Source organism: Ciconia boyciana, chromosome 5, assembly GCF_034638445.1.
Source record: "Ciconia boyciana chromosome 5, ASM3463844v1, whole genome shotgun sequence".
Taxonomy (NCBI): Eukaryota; Metazoa; Chordata; class Aves; order Ciconiiformes; family Ciconiidae; genus Ciconia; species Ciconia boyciana.
This window is the reverse complement of record NC_132938.1, coordinates 20,997,233-21,010,326: the sequence shown is the minus strand read 5'-3', so window position 1 is coordinate 21,010,326 and position 13,094 is coordinate 20,997,233. Positions and strand designations below refer to the sequence as shown.

Below are 13,094 nucleotides of genomic sequence, written 5' to 3'. Positions count from 1 at the left end.
CCGGCCCAGGCTGCAGCCCCGGACGTGCCCCTGCTCCTGCGAGGATGCTTAATGCACACTCCGACAGCTACGCCAAGGCCTGGGGGCAGTCGAGCATCCGTGTCTAGATATGGTGCCTTGGGAAACACGTGGTTATTTCTCATAAACGAATATGTAGTGTGAGGAAGCCCTGGAAAATAGGAACACAGCAAACTGTCAAGCTTTCCAGTGGAGGTTACAGTGTGATTGCACACACCAAACAACTGCACAAGACTTGATTCAACTCCCTCCCCTTTTACTCACAGAAGTCCACATAAGTGCTGTTACCAGTTGCAGTTTGTCTTTCGTGTCTGTGATACGTCATGCAGTTACCTGCAAAGATGAAGCACTCTGACACAGCAGGATATTACGAAGATGAAGACAGCAAACCATCACAGCAAAGGGTAGTGTGAGGAAGGAGAAATAGCTCCCACAACCCATTTATTTGTAATCAAGCACGTTATTGTGCTTCTTTTACTGACTTACTGATATTTCCTCTGGGAAGTCACTGCTTCTTGTTGTATTAGGCCCACCATTTTCTGAAAGGTGTAGTATTTACTATGTGGCAGATTCGGCTACTGGTTTTGCACTTTGAAGATTGAAGCAGACCATAAATGTTATTAATGCAAAGGCAGCACGATCTCTTTCAGGAGGCATATAGAACAGTTTCCAGCACCTTTGGTGCATTCTGTAAACAAAATGCATAAGGCTACTCATGTCTGATAATAGTATAATAATAAATCTGATGTTTGTGTAACGCATTCTACATTAAAGGGGATTAATCTGTTACAGCATGTTGAAGATGTAAGATTAAGAGAGATACAAATGGTTAAGAGCAATTCCTGGTGAAGGACAAGTTAATGTTACCTGGGATAGACAGCATACCATACATGAAATACCAACATGCCTCTATTTTGCAATCCTTATTTTAACCTTTCCAGATTCCAGGTAGTCCTGAGCTTAAAATTGTTCTTTGAAGGAGAGGTCAGGAACATGCCTATTTTGAACAACCATTGCTGAGAACTTTCTCTACTTGAAAGCGCTTTCTTAAAAGAAGTGATTTAGGGCAGTTTTATCCGTGCCAGTAAGCACAGGAATATTGGGGTGGCCAATCTGAGAAAGCTGAAAAACTTTCCGCTAAGTTGTTTAAGATGTGCCACCTCTCAGTCAGGCGACAGCATCAGGTCCCCTCTACCCCTGGAGCAGTTCCCTCTGGCTCCCTGTGACCCCTTGGTCACCCAGTCAGGCTGCCCACAGGCAGCTCACACTGCCACTGTTTGAAAGAACATTTGGGCTTACACAAGCTGTAAGGAAATGCTGGAAACCTTCCTGCCCTAGCCACAGCCCTTGCTAGGTTGCTCTGCTTTGAGCTGGACACCCAGACCACCATCAGTGCAGAGCATCCCCCCACCAAACACCTCTCTCCTCTGCTCCGTGGGATGCAGGAGCAACCCAGCACGCTGGGGCGGCTCACCCCATGCAGCTGTCCCGGCATAACACGCCGGCACCCACAAAGGTGGGCCATCCTCTGGGAACGAACTGGGGGTTCCCGTCTCGGTGATGAGGAAGAGCTGGCAGGGCTGAGGAATGGCACAGCAGTGCCACTAAGCCCCATAAACCGCACGACTGACAGCTTGGTTGTGGTTTGCAAGGACAGGCACGCACGGAGGAAGGGAAGGGGGATGAGGGCTGAGGCGTTCTCCGCACAGTCACACTTGTTAATGTGTGAGCTGGTCCTCGCTCTCGGCCACCAGCAAACCCAGCTGTGCTGTAATTTGTTGCCACGCAGAAACATTCACCAGCTCTAACACATGGGGAGACATGCAGATCTCATCCTCCCCCAAGAGTGTACAATTGGCCAGAAGGAAAGAAAGTTCACAGACCCGGAGGTTCAAGGCTGATGCTTTGTCTAGTCCATGGATCCTGGTGATACAGTAGAACTGTTCACAGATAAGAAAATGCATAGTTTTTTGTGGGCTTTGGATTGCAGGGATTGCAAGAAATGTTTGCAAGATACAGCTCCACCTTTTCTTTATTTTTTCTGTTCTGAATCGGGACAATCTGGATGCTAAGGCCATTTCTGCCACAGTATTCACTCTGGCAGGTGGAACAAGCCTCACTAAAGGAATTTTAGCCTTGGCTTGAGATTCAAGAAGTTAAAATGTGGCATTAGAGCTACAGTGGAGTTGCTAGTCTTGGAAGATGACTCCTCCAGTGCTACAGAAGAATAGGGAGCCAGAATTGGCTAGATAAGCTACTCTCCATAGACTTACTTTTCCAGCCAATGCCAACAACAGTTGACTGCTAATACTTTTGCCATCTACCCATTTCGTATTTTATATATGTTTAGACTGATTTCTAGTATTGCAGTCCTCAGGGTTTTTCGGTAGGATACTCCAAACCTTGTCAATACTGATTGACTGATATACATCTGTCAGATAGCTCTTCACCAATGTCACACTTCTCACACTAATACTTCTCCAGATTTAGATATTACTTCCTTTCTGAGAATATACTCAGTTTCACAGGAACACAGATAAGGAATTCAGCAAGCCTAGAAAATAAATGTTTTTATTCAAAAATGTTGTGGGTTAGCACAACCTACCTGCACTGGACTTTCTGTCCAGTAGACAGAAAGGGAGTGGATCCTCCCTTGTGCTAAGTGTATAAGCAAAGACAAATTATCTGCTACTTAAAGACAAAACACACACCTATCATTTCCACAGCCAGAAAAGGGCTGTACAGAGGATTCATTCTGTTTTACACTCGTGAGCCTTTTCAGGCTCTAGGCTTTTGAACGTAATATCACTTTTTAAAATTCTCTTTTTTTAGGTACATCTTGGAGGTGAGAACTGCCTTATAGAGCGTGTCATCACCTCAGCTGCTCTTACATCAAATAATAACATATAAGAGCACACTGTATCTAGGATTGCACGTGCAGCATGGGAACTCGCTGGAAACCCTTATTCACCAAATGCAGTGGCATACAAAGCAGTGTGTCAAAAATATTGAGAAACAAAATGGGGGACGCTTTCAGTCATTACTGTAAATACTTTCCTACCTGACAGCAGAGAAATTTTATTTAGTGTGTCATGCAGAGCAGCTGGCATAGCCTTCACCTGGTGCAGCCTTCATCTGGTGCCAAGTCACACATCTCGTGCCTCTGAAAGGTATCTGCTGAGTTCAGGACTACTGCTCACAGCCAGAGACACAAGCAGACAGAACCAGCTCAGGATGGCTGCTAAACTTGCAGTGGCAGGTCTCCTCTGCCCACCCTGAGATGAAAAGGCCAGGACAGAGGAAGCCTCTGAGGAGGAGGAAACCACTCCATAGCCCTTGAGTACAAAACCAGGAGCTGGAAAAGCTCACAGGAAAGTCCTCCCACCTTTCCCGGGAACTTGGTCAGGCTTGCTGGCACAACTTGAGCCTTGCCCAATACAGAAATCACTGGGCAGGAGAGCCAGCATGGCACATCTCAGGGACCGTGGAGAAGAAGGAAGCCACTCTACCACCCTCCACCTTTAAGCCCTTTCAATTAACTTTGGTTTTCTTACATTTGATTCAAAACAGCTTGTATAATTTATTAATTATATTTTGTAGAAGGCCAGCACAGGAAACACAGGCTTGTATTCAACAATAGTGTACCTAAAGGTAATAAGGAACTTGGAACTGAAATTAGATACGTCAAGCCACTCATCGCAGCTTGATGGAACAACATAATACTCCAGTGTCTCACTGGCCATATATTCAGCGTTTTGTCATTTGAGCGCTTTTAGAGAAATGGGAGCAGATCACTCAAGCTGCCTTTCTGAAGCATTGCCTAAAACCCCGAGGAGTCAGGAAAGGAGGTTAGAGATGGAGGTAGGTGTTTGGGACCTTCAGCTTCTTAGGGAATGCTGATTTGTCAAAACTCTTCGTGAGTCATACATTTTATAACAATAAAACTTCTGAAGGAAAGGTTTTTCTTGGACTGGGAATTGGACTGTTGTTCAAAAAAGAGGAAAGGTTTGTAGGATGTGAGCCCAGAAAGTTTAGTTCATGAGTAACTCCCAGTAAGGCTTGACTGTACATCCTCTTCTAACCACAACTATTCCACGCAAACACCTGTGGACAGGGTAATTTGAATAGCAATTGCTGGGGTCAAGAGCTACTTGAACTCATTTTCACTTGAAAAGATTAGGAGTTGATAACCTGAGCAACTCAGCAGCAGAGCTGGCTTTGGAGCAGAGGTGGCCATCTGGAAGGGGCCTGAAGATACAGCTCATTTAGCTAATGCAGTTGCCCTTCATACAATGAGAAGTGACCAATATTTGCCACAGCAACCAGCATATCAAATTCTGTATGTTTAACACCAAGTACCAATTGCCTGGTGAGTAAGACTACAAAGGAAACATGGTAAGATTAGAAATGTATATCTTATATTCACCTAGTGGTCAGAAAATAGAGAAAACAATAGCCTTTTTATTGTTGCCCATATTAGATGTGTATCACTCTTGGATGCAAAAAGAATTGAGGGCCCATGTGTGGAAGAAATTTTGCATCCTAATAATAGCTAGTCACATCAAAGCTCAGGAAATTAAAAAAAAAAATCATTTATAGGCAAATAAAACATAAAGGTCATAATAAATGAAAGTTTAAAAGTTAGAAGTTCAAAGAAGGGAAGGAGGAGAGAAAAAAGCTAATGGGTATAGACAATAGTTACAGTACCATGTGAAGAATTTAGTTAAACACAAAGCTTAACATGCTTTAAAAAAACCCAAAACAAACAGATGTACAAAACAGAGTTTCCAATTTTGATAATTTCCTTAACTATGTCTCTTCTAGTGACTCACAGGAGTAATTTGAGGACAACACTTTTAAGAGATGCTCCCATAGAAACACCTCCCTCATGCTGTTGCTTGCCATATATTACAGATACATAAGCAAACTATAAGATAATTCCACCTTTCTTTAAGCATTAATTCACATTAAATTTCCCTCTTCTCAACACTACTGCTTTTACATTCATATGATTCAGATATTTAAAACAGATTAGATCGAACAGTGACTATCTATAAGAATAGCAAGTAATTGCCAAGAAGAGGCAAGAAGTACTTATGGATGTGATGAATATCATTAAAGAACTCAGAGATCTGTAGAGTTTAATGGCATTACTAAAAGCTGGCTTTTCTAGTGATACAGACCAACAAGAAAGTACATGACCTTTCTAGTGCTGATCTTAACTTCCTCTGTTTAGAAAAATGCAGCTTCTCTGTAAATCCCTTATTCCCACTGGAGAAGAAGAAAAATAAGATCTTTCTAAATCTGGTATTCATCCAAATGCTAGGCAACAAGACAAAGTAAAATCAGTTCTTGAAAATTTGAAAAATGTTGAGCTGAAAAGAGAAAGAGGGCAAGCTTTCAGACGGTCCTTTCGATAATGGAAACTGCCCTCTAGTAGCTTCCACTCCATAGAACAGAAATAAAGGATGTTCTTGTTTTTACATGGAAAGACATGTTGAATATTTACTTTAAAACCGGGATTTTTAATTGTAAGATATAGCTACTGATCTGTAACTACTTTCAATAATTTCAGCTTGCATTCCTTATTTCAAGAGGACCTAACTACAGAGGTGATACGTTTCATTCTCGTAGTTCTCTTGAGCTGGTTCCTTGTTCTCATCCTTTCCCTCATCCTCCGAAGTGTAAAGACCATCTGACCACTGGAGCAACAGAAACACTGAGGTTCCTTTCTAGTCACTGGAAAAACATGGATACCTCCAAAAACTGTTTAATTCGCCTACATTAAAAACTTTACCTAAAATAGATTGATCTGTCTTCTGTTAACTGTAGGCAGCCTGGACTACTACTGGTCTCTGAAGAGGCTAAGCTCAGTGAAATGAATACTAGCATAATAGTCACTGTTTTGTCATAGTCTTAAAAAAAAAAAAAAAAAGAAAATCCTTACAAATTCCTGACATCTGTATTTCATTTACCTCCACATGAGGACTCTCCCTTTCAACCTATAGATAAGAAAGCTATAAAAGCACTAAGCAATATAGGAAGCTTCTGGAAGCAGTCCATCTGCATCAGCCTGGCATCAGCCTGGGCCAGTCTACCTTCAGGTACTTGTATTATGCCAGTTCTTTATATAGCTTTACACTGAATGTGCTCAGGCAAAAAGAATTATGGGGGTTTTTTTATCATGTAGGGTTTGTTCTGACAACATATACCTTCACTGCAGAAAGTCTTGGGGGTAATTTGGAAGATGCAGCACATTGAAAGGCACAGCAAGAATATTTGACATCCAGAAAGAAAAGAGAAGCAATTGGGAATTGCAGAAGAGCACAGGGCTGGATGCTTGTGTTAAAATGACTGTTAGACAAATGATGTAAAAAACCTGAGAACCGATAACCAAGAGAGGCACCGAAATAGCTAGCTTTAGCCTCACAAGGTTACTCTTGATAGTTTCCAGTCAGACATAACCAATGCAGAGAGACCTGCTCTTCCAGAAGGTGTTCAGTGTAGCAGCTCACCACAGTACCACTGCTTTTTTCTCTACTAACTGAAGAGACAGCCTACAAACATCTGCTCATTTGAATTCTTTCCCTAAACTCATTTTCTGAACTAAATCAGCATACTGTGAACCCTGCTGACTGATGGGTTACATCAGGGGAATAAGCTTGGTATCTTGAGCTCCCAGAAGGCAGTGATAAGCAACTTTCCTGTCCACTGGACTAGATTGAAGGACTTGATGACTTTAGACATAGCAGCGGTGAGTATCCTCCCTGGGAGGACAGGGCTTCCTGAGAGAAGAGGACTAAACAGATCAAGCCCACCCTTAAGGCAGTGGGGTAAGGCCAGAACAGAGGAGAAGCAAAGCACTAAGAATATTAAAGTATGGTCCCTCAAGAAGGAGAAGAAAATGGAGGGGAAAACCCCCACCATGTTTTCAGTTACAATGCCAGCTGGACCGCAGTCTGAACTTGCTGTCTACCAAAGACCTTTGCAGAGACCTGAGATATATTTACGTGCCCCATGGAGCCAGTATTTACGTTTGTTGACCTACTGCCAAACGAGCTCCAGAACTAAAATAGTGTAACTGCATCGCCTAAGTAGTACTGCAGAGAGGACACTGTAATTAGTCTGGAGATAGTGCCATTCTACAGCAGCAATACTCTTCAGGTGCCCTTGCGCTGCAGCCACATTCGTGCACTGTACCACACTCCCCTGTCTTGCAGAGTTCAGCTAGGACAATGCACAGTGCTTTGCAAATATCAGCAGATATCACAGGGGTGAAGAAAGATTGGGTGTTGACTTTTGACTTACACAGTTCAGGAAAGAAATGTCATGGGATATTTAAACATAGCACTCAGGAACTCTAATTTATGTCCAGCTCACAAGAAGGAAACAAATAACAGTGCCCCAAACCTAATGGCATGCAAAGCATGAGAAAGGAAAGATTCCCCATTGCTCAACTGTTGATTGTACATGCTACAGAAACCTCAGCTTTGCCTCTGGTGACAAACAGCATGCAAAGTATGAGGAGATTACAAGCCAACGCTCTACGATTGCAAGCCATAAAAAAGAAAGAAAGGATAAATTAGATGTTTCCTATTGATGAAGAGATGCCATTCTCAGAAAAATGGCTAACTCCATAAAACACGTGGTGCAGCAGAAGTAGTTAAGAAGCTCTTCTTTCCCTTTTAAGTAGTCGGGGGATTACATCTCTGTGTAGTTAAGATCCCAAACCAAGACAAACCTAAGCAACATTGCTTGACTTTAAGCAAATGAGAGGAAGACTGGGTTTAAAATAAAGACACCCTAAAATATGCATCTTAAACTAACTCCACTGTTTTCATCTTTCTGCAGTAGTGGAATTTTTAGGTTAAAAAAAAGGCATAACAGCCTCCTGTTCAATATAAAGAGTAGTCCAGCTTCACCATTCCCATCAGCTCAAGTTTGTAGTTTGGATTTTCTGGAGTGTGTTTCTAGTATTTCTAAAAGAACCTGAAAGAGGTTGCATCAGCTTTGTGTTCTGTGGAGCTATGCCTATTGCTCTGGATCTATGTGTATGTTGCAAACTTCTTTTATACTTATTTGAATTACTGTTAAAATTCAACATGTATTCTAAAGCAGTTTCAGTTATTCCAGAAGTAACATTAAGAATTTAAATAGATGCTTTTACCAACTTTGTACACCATAGTGCTGATTAAGAAATACTAATATATGTAAGCCTAGATATGAGAATTTGTTGCTCCACCTGTAAGCCTATAAAAATGTATAGTCATGCAATATATGACACCCAACCCCAAATGTGTGTCTTTAGCCTATTTATTCACATTCAGAAATCTGGTTATTGATTTCTGTTAGACTTGTGCTACATTCACAACTATGCTGAATTTATACTATATCCAATTGCCAAAATCAGACCATACCACTCTTTCCATTGACATCAGTGGGATGGGGTGTTAATACCTTCTGGATGAGCAAGTGTTGGCTAATGTTTGATGGAAACTGCAGAGAATTCAATTAAAGCATAAGACTCATTTGCATTCACAAAAGTGGGAAAGCAATGGGCAAGTGTTACATATCTGTGGTTTTCTGTGTTAATAATAATTAATGCCATACCCCTTTTTTTTCCATCCAATTTTATTCACTAAAAGCTTCATTCTGCTCAGACTTTCCAAATGGACTCCCTGACTTCCACAGAACTAGTCTTATATCTAAAGCAAGTAGGACTGTAAGACAAATTGCTTCATGAGATTACAGTGAAAGTGCCAAAGAGCATATCTTGTTGAACAGCAGTGTGTGTCTCAGGCTCCTTGCTTGCTTACATCGGTCTCCATGAACTGCTGAAACAGAGCACAGATACCTCTGAGGGAGCAGAATTCAGAGGGCTGGGGTGGTGCCGCCACATCAGTGCTAAGCAGTGTCTGAACTACCAGGTTGTACGTGATAGAGTGCAGCATTTCTCTAATGCACCTACCTTGATTTTGGATCCAAGCACGCAGTTCTGTGCAAAGGCACTGTTTATGAATAGATGAGCTTGGGTTGGCACTGCTTCAAGTCTTTCTTGTGCCATTTTCCAGTGGCTGGCACTGACCTGTCCTCTGTGAATTAGAAGCCCAAATTCCACAGACATCTAATGAAACTGGTTTTGACATTACCAAGGGCTTCCTTTTACTGTGACAAACACTCCTTTTCTGGCCCAAACAGTCAAGTTACAGGCACACATGAGGAACCACAGCATCCCACGTTTCAGGGTACTTCTTCAACGTCTCTTATTCTCATAGCTGTTCGTATGGTTGATCACCAACAGTCTTCATGTCTCTGAGTATAATTAAAAATATATAATAAAACAGGATAATAACAATAATATACATCTAGCGTAATAAAAATAGTTCAATTTTTAAAAAAGAATGGAAACAGAAACTAACCTTGTAAGAGGAGAGGCATGGATGGGACTGCAGGCTGTGAGGTACAGCTCTCCACACCTCTGTTGCATGGGCAGCAGGACTCCAGAGTCACACCTTGCAGCTGTGCAGCTTCCAGAGCAACACAGAGGATGCTCATAATTAGCTGATGAGAGGCTTAACCTTTGAGGCATTGGTGGTGTTAAATACTAAAATCTAGGCTCCATGCATTTGCTTGCACTTCAGCACAGAAATACTGCAGAACTATCCCTTTCCTTTTCTGTGGCCCTATAGCCCTGCTATTCACTTGTTAAGCTTTTCACCAAACACAGATAATAAATTTTCTCCATCATTTATAACACTCATGTTCAGAGGGGTTTGCTAAGAGCTACTTGGTTTGCTTTTGTATTTTATCCTCTGTGCTGATAGCCTCATAGCCAACAAAGCAGATGGAGCTGAAATACAGATGCAAATAAATAAGTAGAAAAGTCATGTTAATGGATTCCCCCATTTCACAGAATGGGAGAAGAACATGAAAAAGGTCTGCCAGAATACATTTTTTTACACCAATTCTACTTTTCTTGTATTTTGCAGTATCTGAATGACCAAATGCCTCCAGCTGGAGCGGCAATGAACTGCAGATAAGGATAGACAAAGAAGCTGAGAAGCCTAGATTTTTTCTGGCCTCCGAAAATGTCAAATTATGTGGGCTAAGCCTCTCAAACATTTAACATGGCTTCATTCCTGTGAAGTATCACAGAAGAGAGTTTTATGATCCAATAAAAAAACCCAAATTGTTTTGTTTGAAAAGCTTGTTAGCCTTTCAGATAAAGTCAGCTTAGCTGCAAACCTATCTATCAAAGTTTCATTTGATTACAAATAAAAAATCTAAAGAAAAAGGCCAAACAAACACCAGCCAAACCTGAAGACTTACATACTCAGGGTTCTGGGATTCTCTCTTCGTTTTCTTTGGCTTTGTAGTCATGATTATTTGTTACTATTTTTAGCACCAACAACATGCTTCTCTGAATGTTACCGAAACAAGTAGAGCCGCATTCCTACAATGAAAGGAAAGTCAAAAGGGCAGTAACCCCAGCCTAGCTCTAGGAAGACTATGCACTATGGAAAGAGTAAGTCCAAGTAAATTAATAACATCCCCTGTGAAGTTTGCAAGTGCTATGCCTTGACCAGACATGTGCAGGCACAAGCTGGCATATAACAGGACCCAACTATCTTGATTCCTGGGCCAGTGATCAAAGGGCGTGTTTCTCTGTCAGCAACGCAGGCTCACCACCCACTGACTTCTCAGGGAAGAGCTGAGGCTTCCGCCTTTGCAACCAAAAAGTAAACAACCCCCAGAGAGATGGCTCTGGATAAAAGAGCCTTTGCAAGAAATAACTTGGGGAACAAGAACAAATGAACGCTGAGTCTTAAAGCTGCATAACACCCAGAACTGCAGGTATCTGCAACGCTGACCAGTTTAGCACTGCATGCTCGGGATGTCTAACGAATAGGTCTTACTTTGGAAAATTCAGAAAGTTGAGAGAGTACAAACCAGTGAGCACTGCTTTGCATAACACACGTTGCAGGCAAGAGGGGCAAGTAAAGGGCTGCGTTTTCGTGTCCTCACTCACAGTAAGCAGCACCTTTCTCACTACAGTGGGCCTATTTAAATCACCTGGCCTATAGAAAAGCTTTCTCAACATAAATATCAGAATCTACTGGATGTATTTTCCATTTACAGACCTGGACCTGCTCCAGAAAGACAAGAGGAAAGACTGCCCTAACAACTCAGAGAGGGAGAACAAGCAAAGCATATTTAGGTGATTTGTCCCTGGTAGAGAAAGAAGCAATAGCACTGGCATTGGTTTATTAATAGGTTGGAGACTGCTATCCACTCTGCTTTCTCCTCCAAACCAGAGACTGCAGCTGCCATACCTTGTTGCCTAATTGTGATGATAATTTTAATTGTTTCAGTACCTGAGAACGTGCACTATATCCTTGAAATGCATTCAAGAAAGTGTAGAGTTCTATAAAAGCAACAACTGAGGAAAAATTTTTTATAGATATGAGGGAATGATTATTTATTATTTCCTCTGACTTGCACAACTGCAGTTTCTGAATTTGACCAAATGGCTTTGCATCAAACCCACAATTTTAGATTAAGTTGAAGCATCTAGCTTACAGAAAATACTTAGTCTTGATTTAAAGAGACTAGATGATGAGGAAGCCAATATGTCCCTGAATTAACTGTTTCCAGGGTAAATGATCCTCACAGTTAAAAACATGAACCGTATTCCAAGCCTCTCTCTGTCCATCCTTAAGATCTTCAATATTTTTCTTGATGCAATGAAATTAAATATGTGGTACTATTCAAGTCCTAGCTTGAGCATACTTAAAATTGTGTCTGCCGACCTGCCAAACTGAAAAATTCACATAGAAGTTTAAAAAAGATTTTAAGGGCAGATCAAATAATTTTTCCAAGATAATTTTTTACTTCAGAACTGAATGCTATAGTCAAATCCATGCACAAATCTATTTTTCGTTTTCTGTATTCATCCTAGCATGTTTATAATTAGAAGATAAATTTAAATGTGTTTAAAATTGCAAATAGACATTCATAGATAAAAAATATAAATTATGCTATCATGTGGAAGAAAAACCATTGCAAAAATTAAAGAATAATTTCTATGTCTATTTGTTTTGTTCTATGGTTTCTCCTCCATCATTTACCTTGCACATTCGTACTACCAAACCTTTCCCACATCAGGTAAAATTTTGATTAATCTTGGCCATATATTTACATTGAAGACTACGAAAGCAGTGGCTGAAAATTGGTACGTGTACTAATACACTTTTTCCATAGCTGGTAAAATTTTAATTCGTCTCCACCGTGTATTTACATTTGAAACTGCATCACCTGGGACCAACTGACACCAGCTATGCTGCCTGTTGGTCAATGGCCTCATTTCCCAGTGAGCATGCAGCCAAATCACACAAACCTAATTCACATTCAGCTCTGTTCACCATGCCTCAGTTATAATGTCACCAGAGATGCCGCGAAAGACTACATTATTCCTCACCTACAAAATGGTTCCTTCCAGAGACAGCAGATCGATATCGTGGCCATGGAGATAGCGTGGTCTCTCTGCCTAAGAACAGATTTCTGCAAATCCACAGATGACAACCAAGCATCTTTTTTTGTTACTGTATTTGCTTTTTCATTATCTTTGTTCTTTATATGAAGTATTTATGGATATAAAAACAAAGGGGAATTTAGCAATAATGAGTGCCAGGTTACGCACAGATGCCCCAGAAGAGACAAAGGGTGCGAGAGGTCCCTCCCCTGCCCCCATGCAGGAGGGTGGTGTGGCTGGAGACCCCCAGGTGCAGCAGCTCTGCACCTACCGGCACAGCCCGAGGCAGGTACACGGGCTCCCCTGCACCACGCCTGCCAAGCAACAGGCACCTCCAGACATTGCAGTAGGAGAGACCAAAAAATCCCCACCACACACCGCAGAGCAGCCATCCGCTTCGAACCCCTGTGACGGGTGAGCAGGCAACGGATTTGTAAAGGGGGTCCCATACTGCCAGCCCACACCAGCCCAGGTTTGTGAAAGGTTGGCTACTCCAGAAGCAGGATTTCTCAAAGTTCTTGCTGTTATGTCTATACTTACTAAA

General features: G+C 41.6%; 1 protein-coding gene across 1 annotated transcript in view; it reads right to left on the bottom strand.

Annotated features, from left to right (window-relative positions):
• The window catches only part of SLC34A2 (solute carrier family 34 member 2), a 38,453-nt gene extending 29,392 nt beyond the window's left edge, over positions 1 to 9,061 (bottom strand). Inside the window, exon 1 of the mRNA XM_072861718.1 lies at positions 8,987 to 9,061. The gene's annotated coding sequence lies outside the window, so the exon portion shown is untranslated. The remainder of the gene's footprint in view (positions 1 to 8,986) is intronic.
• Between the last annotated feature and the right edge of the window lie 4,033 nt (positions 9,062 to 13,094).